Here is a 13275-nt window from a genome sequence, read left to right as displayed (position 1 = left end):
AACGAAATGGGGAGCGAAGCCACCTGGCATGCCATGGAGGAAAGAGAAAAAAATTACATCTCTTCTCTAGCAAACCCTCAGATCATTTCCCGCTCATCAAACAAAACCCTCCTTATTCTTCTTCTTCCATTTTCTTCACCATCGGCACGCAGTTTATCATCTTCTCATTCCATTCTTTAGATTCGTCTTCATTCGCGCCGTCTAGCTTCTTCTCCTTACATTCTTTAGATTCGTCTTCATCCTCGTCGTTTAACTTCTTACTGTTATTGCGTCTTCATCCTCGTCGTCCTTCCGTTCTTTAGTTTCGTCTTCATCCTCGTCGTCTTCTCCTTGCGTTTTATTTAGATTCGTCTTCGTCACTGTCCGACTGTCCGATTAGCTTCTTCTTCTAATGGTATATCTTCTCTTCCATCATAGCTTACTATTTTCTTTTTTTATTGTTCTTCTGTTTGTTTCTTGGATTCACATTTTTTTTTTGTTATGTGATTGTTATGTGTAGGAATCAATATGTAGCTAGAACCTGTATAAAACTGTTAATATTTTTGTTATTTTCAAGAACCTGTATAAAACTGTTAATATTTTTGTTGGTTTGTGTTGTCCTCTGTTTTGTTCTATGTTGTCCCGTGTCTTAAACTATGATGTCCCGTGTCTTAAACTATGTTGTCCCGTGTAAATATTGAAGTTGCTCTAAATGTTAATATTCTGATGTCATTTGTGTTATTGTAATATGTTGTTCCGTGTTTTAAACTATTTTTTTTCGTTTTAATACGTTTTATCCAATATGTCTTCCTGCATTTTATTAAATATGTTGTCATGTATTACTGTAATATGTTGTTCATGTGTTGTCATGTATTATTTGTGTTGATTTCTCTTTTTTGTCTTATGTAGCCCTATGTATGAACCATCATCACCATGTAGGCATATATTGGCTGTTTTGAATAGAATGAAAGTGAACCAGGTGCCAGCATATTATATATTGAACCGTTGGCGTAAAGACTTGAAGAGCGGTTACCAAATATTCACCAACATCTATGATTCGGATGTGGTCCCGACATCTTTTTAAAACCTGTGTAAAATTTTTAATATTTTTGTTGTTTTGTGTTTCCTCTGTTTTGTTTTATGTTGTCCCGTGTCTTAAACTATGATGTCTCGTGTCCTAAACTAAGTTGTCCTGTATTTTTATACACTGGTGTCATGTGTTGTAAATATTTAGTTACTCGAAATGTTAATATTCTATTGTCAGTTGTATTATTGTAATATGTTGTTCCGTGTTTTAAACTATATTTTCATGTGTTTTATCCAATATGTTGTCCGGTATTACTGTAATAAGTTGTTAATGTGTTGTCATGTATTCTTTGTGTTGATTTCTCTTTTTTGTATTTTTGTGTAGCCCTATGGATGAAGCACCATCACAATGTACCGAAGACAAAATTCCAAAGGTTGGGATGTCGTTAGTGTCGAAAATTATGTCGTCATTTGTCCAATACTATGTTGTCCCGTGTCTTATACCATGTTGTACTTTATTTTGTAATATGTTGTCATGTGTTTATTATTATGTTGTCCTGAGTACATAAATATTGTATTTCTAAAACAAGTAATTGTTAAGTACGATTTGTTGTTTCACATTAAAGCGTTAAGTACAAATTGTTGCTTCACAACAAGTAAATGTTTTAATTCTACTAACATGAAACCATTACATTAATGTTTCGGATAATTTGGTTTCATACAACTTTATGGTCTTGTATGTTAAGTTCATCCGATAATTCTTAGGCTCAGGTTGTATTGTTTTTGATGGAGTTGTGGTCTTGGATTTAGAAGCAGCCTTCGCAAACACTAGTAGGGGGTCAGAGGGAGCAACATTCTTCTTGATAATCTTCCTGTTATATACCACCCCACTAAATTTTCTGCAAAATAAAAAAGAAGACACTATTATTGTAATCGGCAGGACAACATAACTAAAAACACAGGACAACATAACTAAAAACACATGACAACATAGTCTAACACACAATACAACAAAATATTAACAGTTTAAGCTTAATATTTATCAACAATGGACAACATAGTATATGAAAACAGTACACCAACGATAAGTTCATATTACCTTTCATCTCTATCTGAAGATTTCCTTTTACCTAAAGTCTTACTGTTCTTCTCTGTCATTGTTGACATACTTACTGTAACAATAACCAAATGCTAATTAGTAACAAAACATTTTATAGATAGGAGAAGAAGAATTTGATTAACGTTTGAAAAAGAAGTTGAATAAAAGAAGCAGATAAGCGGATACCGTTTCAAGAGCAGCAGATATTTAGGATTAGTGTTTGAGTAGATTTCGTTTGAAGATCAGCAAATACTTAGGATTAGGGTTTGAGTGGATTTTGTTTGAATAGCAGTAGATACTTAGAGTTAGAGTTTGAGCGGAGATAGATTGAAGAGAGGGAGGGTTTAGCGGAGATGAAAGACAGTTTGAGCTTTGAGCGGAGATGAGAGGTCGTTGCCGTTTCAACTTTGAGAGGAGATAGATTGAAGAGAGATAAAGAGGAAATGAGAGAGTTTAAAATGAGGGAGAATTATCCTACGTGGAAAAAAAACAAAAAAAAAATTATTTTTTAACCTACGTGTCCTGCCACTGGGATTCGCTGAGGGATTCGTTCCCCCAGTTTCGTTTCCCGTATCACGCCTCATAATATAATATCAATATATTAGCTAAGAAAATATATTATTTAATTTATAGTATTTTCATATAAGAGAAATGATTTCGGGATGCTTGTTTCAAATAAAAGAATATTGTAGAAAAAATATATAAAAAAAATGGCACAAAAATTATTTTTTATGAAATATTGTCATTTTTTTTAATTTATTATTTTTTTAATATGAGTTTTATCATTATTATTTCTCTCTCTTACACAAGTGTCACGTCATGTGGCCATGTGAGAATCGTGGTATTGATTTTGTTCCCAACTTCGTTGCCCTTATCACGGCTGAGAAATGATTTAGGCAACGAAAACAATGTCACAAATCCGACATAGTCTACCACATATGCATTAGAGGGAAATAAAAAAATTATGTCTAAAAAAGATTATAATAAATTTTAAAAAATGGTCATGTTCGAGAAATGATAATGTTCGAAAATTTTTGTCTCGAACATGGTCATCTTTTTTATTTTATTATTTATAGTATTATTTTTTTTATTTCTCTCTCTTACAAAAGTAGTTAGGCTTCGTTACCTCTATCACGATCTATTATACTTATCTAACTCATTTTTCTCTTTATTTGAAAGAGGACAATAGTTTGATTAATTAATATTTGTAACGTCAAAATCGACACTTTCCGAGAAGAGGTTTTCGTTACTCGATAATTGCGCCCCATTACTCACATTCCTCTCGAGTCTCAAGTGAGACGATGAACCAAAATGATAGGCTTGACTATAGTGCATTTAAAAACATTGATTTAGACTTGCTTTGACTTTTTAAAGTCACCACCTAATTTACTACTCGAGAAATTAGGAAAGAAAAATATTTTGCATGTTGAAACACATTTTAAAGATTATGTTCTTGGTTCGGTGTTTGGTTACACATTAGAAAGGCTCTCGCACTATGTCTCACGTGCCTATCACATTACAATTTCTATTTTAAATTTTTGGTCATTTAAAAGAATATTATTTTACAACTTATTTATTTATTCAATCCTAGAGCATGCGTCTAAAGATAATATAAGCTTAAATATGTGTCTAAATATGTGTCTAGTTTTGTATCATTCTGTCCTAAAACACGCGTTTATATCATGAGTCTTAAATATAAAAAATAAAAATAAAAATGCTAATATATATAGACGAGTGACGAAACTCGTAGAATGACACCTATACAAAAAAACATTAGTACACAATTAAATTTAAACAAGGCTATAAGGAAAATATTTTTATGTTTTTATTAGAAAATAATCATTATATAGTATAATATATACTTATATATTTTATATATTAATATATTTGATAATCATATATTTTATATTATATATACTTAGAGGTGGGTCGGTACGGTATACCTTAATATTTTATCCATACCTTATATCTTACCTAAAATTCCGGTATGCGAAAAATATATATTTTTACTTACCTTGATTTCGGTATACTTTGATTTCGATATATCTTAATTTCGGTATACAAAAAACTCATATCTATACCTTACCTTGATTTCGGTATACTTTAATTTCGGTACGGTATTAATATTATACCTTTGATACCTAAAAACATATTAACTTAAAATAAAACAATCTCATCTGTAAGGTAGAGAGGCATATATAAAATAATATTTCACTATAATTATATTTTGATATTATTCAAAAATTATATTTCTATAATTAAATTAATATTAAATTTATTTAATTATTTCCTTATAACTATTATATATATAAATATATATATTTATATATATATATATATATATATATATATATATATATTTATATATATTTTAACTTATAAATATTATTTCGGTATTTCCATATATCTCGATATACCAAATTTTTAAAAATTTCATACATTTACCGTACCAATAATTTTAGTATCAGTATCATACCTTACATTTTTTCGGTATACCTTAAAATTCGATATTTTCGATATATTACGGTATGATATTTTTGTTATACCTTTAATATCGGTATTTTTTTCCACCCCTATTAATATACTTATATATTTTATTTTTATAAAATTTATATATTTTTTTAAATTTAATAAAGACATTTGAATTAAATAAGAACAAAATATAACAAGAAATAAAAAAAACAAACTAGCCCTAAGGTCAATCGGTTGCCACGTGGGATGTGGCACATAGCCTAGACACGGGTCGGTTCATGGGCGGTTTGGGAGACGGGTTAAAGTGCAGATTGGGTGAAAATGGGTACGTGGTTGTTTGGACGCATTTGATGTCCTAGTTGAGTTGGCTGGTAGTCTGGCCGGAGGAAATTGGGAAAGACGTAGGCTCGAATCTTAAGAGCTTCCTTTATCATTATTTTTTTAAGAATAGGCAGCGAAGGATACCTCATATGCCTGATGGTTGTTTTACATAACAAAAGCACATTTGGTATAGTGACTTTGGAGTCAGTCATTGAGTTGAGAAGCTTTAAATAAATCTCTCCGATCTGATAAAATCTGTAGCCGGAGATTTGATAGTGAAAAAGATGACAAGAATGGAGAAATTGATAAACTATTATATCTAGTCTAAATAAGTCCTTAGACTTATATTCGTTATAATGTTGGAGGAATGAAAGTTAATTAATCTAACTAATCACAAACACGTGATACTTAATTAACTCCCTAACAAATTTACTCAAATCATAACAATTTTGTTAAACAATATTTAGAAATATTATTTTATCTCTTCACTCCCCTTCAAGATGGAAGTCTTTAAGTTTTAGCTTAACCTTAAATCTTAAAATTGTCTAACATCAAGAGCTTTGGTAAATATATCTGCATTTAGAACATTAGAGTAATAAAATCATCTTTGTATTTGTTTATTACCAAATGACAGTTAATATCGATGTGTTTCGTTCTTTCATGAAACACCGAATTTTGCGTTATATGCATCATTGCTTTATTGTCACAGTACAAAACAATAGGTAGATTAACTTTGATCCGAAAATCAGCAAGCAAATAAGCAAATAAGTCAGTCATTGTAAATCACATACTATGACAGCCATATATCTATATTCAGCTTCAACTGATGATCTAGATATAGTTTGTTGTTTTTTTGCTTTTCATGCTACTAGAGCATTGCCAATGTAAATACAATAACCTATAAGTGATTTTCGAGTATCATAACAAGAAGCCCAGTCACTATCAGAATATGCTGAAATAACAAAATTAATCTTAGATGCATAAAAAAGGCCTAAGGATGGTGTTCCTTTAAGATATTTGACCACTTTGACAACAGCCTCAAAATGTGATTTATAATGTTTATTAATATATTTACTTAATTGTTGTACTACATATGCAATATCTGGCCTAGTGAAATTCAAATATAGTAAACGACCAATTAATCTTCTATATACTTTTCAACGTCACAAAGAGTATCATTCATTGATTCTTGAACCAATTAGGTATCTCTAGTCATAGAGATAGATGATAGTTTAACAACAATCAAGGACATATCAGAAACAATGTCAAGAATATATTTTCCCTAGTTAACATAAATTTCATCATCAATTTGTATAATTTCAAGACCTAAGAAAAACTTAGCTTTACCCAAATCTTTAATAGGAAATTTAGTATTAATCATACTTTTTATTTCATCAATTTGCTCTATTAAATTTCATGCTAATAGGATATCATCAACATAAATAAGCAAACAAACAATATTAGATCCGTCATTTTTTATGAATAAACAATGGTCATTCTCAGATTTTTTAAAATCACTATTAGTAAGGATGTTACAAATTTGAAAATGTCATTGTCTAGACGATTGTTTCAATCCATATATGCTTTTGTTTAATTTATACACTTGTTTTGGTAGTGTTCCTTTTAAACCTTCTAGAACTTTCATACATAAATCTTCTTCAACTAAGCCATGCAAGAAAGCATTATTTACATATATTTGATGTAAATGTCATTTCTTAGCAGTTGTTAAAGAAAGAAGTAGTCGAATAGTCGAATTGTTAGCTACAGGGGCATATACCTAATGAAAATCAATTCCATCTTTTTGGTTATACCCCATTGCAACTAGTCTAGCTTTACATTTATCAATACTGCCATCAACATTTAATTTTATTTTAAAATCATCTACAACCTATTGTTTTTCCTTTAAGAAGTTATAACCCAAGTATTATTTTTATGAAGAGCAATAAATTCATCATCCATAGCTTTAATCCAATCTGGATTTAAAATTGTCTGTTTGTATGGAGTTGGTTCAACAAACTGATCAATGTTGCCCAAGAATTCAATATATTCTTCATTGTTGCAAGTTGATACAAATAGAAATGATGGTGGTAAATAACTTTATTTTTTATTTGCATTTGTCTCAACTTGACTTACAATATAATCTTTCATCCAAACAGGTTGTTTATATAAATCTTGAACTTTTTTGAGACACGTATTTTATTTCATCTTGGACAGGTGAATGATTAACTTCATGTTCATCTTAAGAAGCAGAAGTTATCCCTTCACTTGTATTCAATTAGGGTTCAAATTAGAATTCAAAATTTGATGTTCTGAAATTTCATTTTGAACATTTTCTAAATCATTATCATAATCTAAATTATCTAATTCTGTTTCAAAGAAATATGGAAAATTAGAAGATTTGTTTCTTTGTAAATTTTTTTGTTTTGGATAATTTTATCAAAAAATGGAAAAATATCTTCATGAAAAATAACATCTCTTGAAATGCTAACATTTCCTGTTTCAATATCATAAAATGTATATCCTTTTTTTGTTTAAAAGATATCCAATGAAAACACATTTATTGGCTCTTTTTGAAAACTTTGATTTGTTTGGATAAACATTTGCAGAATAACACAAACAACCAAAAACTTTAAAATAGTTATAATCTGTTTTTTTTTTCTGATAATATTTCAATTGGAGTTTTCCCATTTAAGATATTAGTGAGAATTCTATTTATTAGATGAGTTGCAGCCAATAATGAATAAGGACAAAATTTAAAATCTAAATTAGAATAAATCATTAATGACCTTGCAACTTAAAGTAAATGCTTGTATTTTCTCTCTGCAACACCATTTTGTTGAGGTGAGTAAACACAAGTTGTTTGATGAATAATTCCTAAGAAATTAAACATTTCAGAACATTTTTCATTAAAAAACTCAGTTTCATTGTCTGATCTAATTGTTTTAATAATTATGTCATATTGATTTTTAACCAACATAAAAAAATTATGAAGTTTTTCAAACACAAATACTTTACTTGTCATAAAAAAAATTCAAGTACATCGAGAGTAATCATCAACAATAGTAAGCATGAAATGTGTGTTAAGGATTGATTCCTTTCGATATGGACCCCAAATGTCAATATGAATAAGTTCAAAAATCTTTGATGTTTTAGAAACGCTTTGAACAAAAGGAACTCTTTGTATTTTAGCAACAGGACAAGTTGAACAATGAAAAGTTTTATTCATAACAATAGGAAATACACATTTTAGAACATTTAAAGCAGGATGTCATCATCGTTTGTGTAAAAGAAATGAATCAGAAACAACATTTAAAGAACAATGAACTATAGATTTTTATTAAAAATTGGACTGTCTTCAATGAAGTACAGATTCCCCATTCTCTTTCCCAAATTGATTTTGAACCTTGTCTCAAGGTCCTGCATATAACAATTAGATTTTGAGAAAATGCAGTTCATTTTGTTATTCTTTGTAAGTTTTGAAACTACAATTAAGCAATATCTAAAAGACGGTACATATAATGCATCTTTAATCAAGAAGTTTAACAGTTCCTATTTCAGTTATGTTCCTACTTGATCCATCAGCTAAGTACATAATTCTAAGTTTATCAAGTTGTCTTATATATGAAAATGCATTCCTATTATTGCATATATGAAAAAATTCTTCTGAATCAATAAGCCACATATCTGATATGTTTGTTTATTCATTAATGCTGAAATCATATTCAAATGAATTAAGAATATAGTTAGGAAACTTATCTACAGATGAAGAAGATCCATTTGCCTTGTTCTTGACATCTCTCATGTTCTTCAAGAACTATTTATACGTCTTGTATTCATCAATGGAAAGTTCCTGGAAATCATCTTTGTCTGCAGTGGCATGAACAGAAGTTGATGGTCTTTTTTGATCGCATTATCTTTTGGTTGTTTCGACCATTGTGGATATCCAATCAACTTAAAGTAGTCATCCTTCATGTGACCTTTGCCTCCATGGTGAGTGTAGCTTGCACTCTTAGTCTTGTTTGGAGGATGATAAACTCTTTCACCTTCTTCTTTTATTACCATTGCAGATTCTTGAAAAGGCCTTTTATGTTTGGTCCTCTTTTCGACATTCTAAAACATTGTAAATGATTTATAAACGTCTAACCATGGATCTTGCATGAGCATTTTATCTTTGACATACTCGTATTTATCATCAAGCCCCATCAGAAATTGAAGAAGCTTAAGTTCTTCATCGTCTTGAAGTATTTCTGCTTCAAGAAAGCATCCATCACAATTAAGTCGAATTCCTTTACATCTGCATCTTTTTAGAGGTTTTAAGCCCATCATCTCATCCCACAACAATCTCACATTAGAATAGTATTCTTCTAAGAAAAGGTCACCTTGTTGGACAAAAATTATTCTTTTGAAGGTTGTACCTCATCAGACCTTTATTTTCTTCATATATGGACTTGATCTCAAGTCACAGATCACGATTGGTTTTCTTGAATTGAAATCTTCTTCCAATTCTTGCCTATATCGTATTCATAATCTAGACCCTAACTAAGTCATCAACAATACCCCATTAGTTTGCATCTTCTTGATCTTTTAGTTCTAGATATGAACCATCAATAAAGCCTATCTTAATTTTTGCTTGAAGAGCAAACCTAATACTTAGACTCCATTCGAAATAAGTTTCCCTTCCAATAAGAATGACCGAGGTAATATTTAGGCATGGATGATCTGTTGATGTATAAGAAGAGGATCATTATTGTATTTCATTTTTGTAATTGTTTGGTTAGGGTTCTAGTTTGGATTCTAGGTGTTAGGGTTAGGGATTTGAGTCATATTTGGTGTACGAGATTTAACTCTAAAACCATCGGCCTAAGAGTAGTATACAATTATACTAGAATTTCTGGAAGTTGAGGTTCAGAACTTACATTATTATCTGAAGATCCATAAACCATGTCTTACTTTGATAGAATCGGTAGATCGTCTTTTCTTCGCCTATATTCGCTCTGATACCATGAACAAATCGATCGGAGATAGATTTAATAAAATCTATAGCTAGAGATTTGATAGTGAAAGAGATGACAAGAATGGAAAATTTGAGAAAAGTGAAAATGACCCGAATAGGGGATTTCTCATTATTCTGCCCTTATTTATATTGTCTCAATTACAAAATGAGTAATAAACTATTATCTCTAGTCTAAATAAGTCTTTAGACATATATTCGTTATAATGTTGGAATGAAAGTTAATTAATCTAACTAATCAATACTAAAATAACTAATGCATTGAATTAACTACCTTAACAAACACTTGACAGTTAATTAACTCCCTAACAAATTTATTCAAATCATAACAACTTTGTTAAACAATATTTAGAAATAAAAAAACTTATTATTTTATTTCTTCAAGCTTCTTCAAGGGTGATAGATCTATGATTTCTTGGGATTTTTTGTTTGGACTAATTTGATCCAACGGATCTGAAGCTACAATCCTTTAAAGAAAGCCTTTATTGGCTGCAACGAATGACCTTGGGAAGAAAGGAAAGTGCAAGCCAGTATGAAAAGAGAAAGGGTGTGCCTTTCACGTGTTGCATGCGTTTGGGCATTTCATAGGTTGGAGTTTCCCAAAGAGGCTCATGTCGATTGCCTTTGGTTGCGATCTGATGCATCAGGGAAGAAAGAGAAAAATGGACTAGAACGGGTAAAGAAGAGGAAAGAGGTATGGGTTAGGGATGGCAATGAGGCGGTTTGTGGTGTGAACTGGGAAATGCATTTATCATCCCCGTTCTGTTTTTACTTCGGAGATTTTTTTTACTACCATCCCTGCTCCATTCGGTTTCGAGGAAATCCCCACGGCACCGTTTATAGTATATTCTTAATAATAAATAATTTTTTTTATATAATCAAATTATATAAACAAATTTTTTAATATAATATAACTTTATATTATTATATAGAAAAAACTTAAAACTCTTATAAAATATAATGAATAAATAAATATATTAGTGATTTTATATATTTCATCATGTTTTTAGTGTTCGGGGCATAATTAGAGTGAAATCATGGTCGTTTAGGGCGGGGGACACAAATATCATCCTTGACCCATCCCCGGTCAACTATTGGTCAAACCGGAGAAAAACGGCCTCAAACGGGGCAATTCGATTTAGTTAACATGGGGCAATTTCAAATTTCCATCCTTAGTATGGGTATGCCTTCTGCGCTTGGGCCCTATTTATTTGTTATTTGGGGTTTTGGTGCTTTATTATATTTGGGCCTTGTTTGATGTGTTATTCTTCTTTTTCTTCATTTGAAAAAACAAACACAAGAAACCAACATTAATGGATATATATACTTTATTTTAAAACCATTTAGTATATAAACATTATATAATTATGGTGTAGAATTAAGGTGTTTATAGAATGTCCCTCTTGGACAAAGTTTGAAAATTGAGACTATGTTTTAGAAAATGCATGTCCAAGTTTGACACAATAGACACCATATTTGCGACCAACCTAATTTATAATTTACTTGAAATTATTTTTAATTATTATTAAATTGTGTATAGATAAAACCTAACGATCACATGATCGATGTTACCCGATTTTGTTACACGTTGGTTACCTTGTCGGAGGATTTAGTTGAAGGATGTTCGTCTTGCTTCATTTGTGAAACGTGGTAGGATTGGATTTTAACTCTGGACAATGTGTTGATTGGTGACGTAAGTGTCTCATCCGGGCATGAATGTCGAGACATTACGAAACATTGCATGAGGTTTTGTATCATCCTTCAAACTGATGAAAATGATGTATTAATCTCAAGTTATTATGGTCCGAAGACCTACTATGTGAGATAGTCAAAATGTTTTCATTATTCTACGGATTGTTGAACATGGTTTATTGATCTCAAGCTTTTATGGTCCGAATACCAGCTATGCGAGATAACTGAAGAGTTTTGCACCTTTGTGCGAGTGGACATCTTACACATACTTAATTTCATACTACTATAATCCATAGACAAGCTGCATGAAATAGCCAAGGGATTTTCATCGTCTTTCGAATCAAGTGGAAAACCAAATACATTAATCGTACGTCACTATAGTCCGTAGACCAGCTATGTAGATAGCTAAAGGGTTGGCGTCCTTCCTCAGATGGGCGACTATATCATATTAACCTCACAATCCTAGTCCCGAGTGCGTATCTAATTAGTCTAAGTGTACGTGTTTAATTAGTCTGAGTTACGTGACAGAATTCGTGAGATAGCTAGAGGTTTGCATCAGCTTGGTAGATTGACAAATGAACAATTTTACCGGTCTTGTGATTGCGTAGTTTGGAGAGCTAGACGCCTGACCACACAAGAGTGGTTTGGGTTGCATCATTTGCACAATGAGCGACTTACTGTTTAATATTTGTAACTACTTCATGCCTCGGTGGGGCGCTTCTATGCAAAGACATCTTTCAATGTTTGTTGACATATTGATCTCACGAAGGTCTAGAAATAGGGAACCTGAAGGGTATAATCTTAAGGAGATTGTCTCAGATTGTTTCATTATTTTGTTATGGAATTTTTAAATTTTCAGGTCGTCACCACTTTTTTTTTCTTTCAAGAAAGCACTTTTCATCATGGTTTCGGGTTTCTCTTTTTTATTTAAAGACTTCGATATTTTTTTTAGAAAATACCCTTAGTACATGTCTTGGGGTTTTTTTGTTTTGTTTTTTAGAAAATTCTCCTAGTGCATGACTCGGGGGTTTTCTTTTTTGTTCATTTTGAACACTTCGACGCTTCATTTATTTTGGAAAATGCCTTTAGTGCATGACTTGAGTTTTTTTTTGGAAAATTACCTTAGCACTTGTATAGGTTTTGTTTTTCACTTTTTTTTTTCTTTTTTTGGGTGGAAAATTCCCCTAGCACTTGTCTAGGATTTTTCACTTTTTTATTGCAAGTTGAAACGTGCCTTGATCTCTCTCTTGTTTTAAAACGAATCCCGGATCCAAACATGTTAGGAATCTAACTTCGAGTGTCGATTTTGGACTATCTCAAAAGGAGGCCGATTTTCCTTATATTTTCGTTCGACACGAAGGTCATCAATAATGCACTTGAATCCATGTTCTCACGATTATTTTGAAAAAAAGTTAAAGAGAATTTTCTGCCCAAGCATCATTTATGACATCTTAATCAAGATTCTGCTTTGCGCCATGTGCTTTGGAATTTTGTCCCGCTTCCTTTATTACATTTTTTTATTCGAGAGAATCTTTGTCATTCTCGACTTTAAAGAGCTCTTATTGTACTCGGGTACTATTTGACATAATCGGTACACTCGTGTTGCTTTTGAGGCATATCAAGACGTGAGTCTAAATAGCATTGAGTGGTGATTTCAATGTCTCATCCACTTTGA

Source organism: Impatiens glandulifera, chromosome 1, assembly GCF_907164915.1.
Source record: "Impatiens glandulifera chromosome 1, dImpGla2.1, whole genome shotgun sequence".
Taxonomy (NCBI): Eukaryota; Viridiplantae; Streptophyta; class Magnoliopsida; order Ericales; family Balsaminaceae; genus Impatiens; species Impatiens glandulifera.
Note: the sequence above shows the minus strand (reverse complement) of the source record.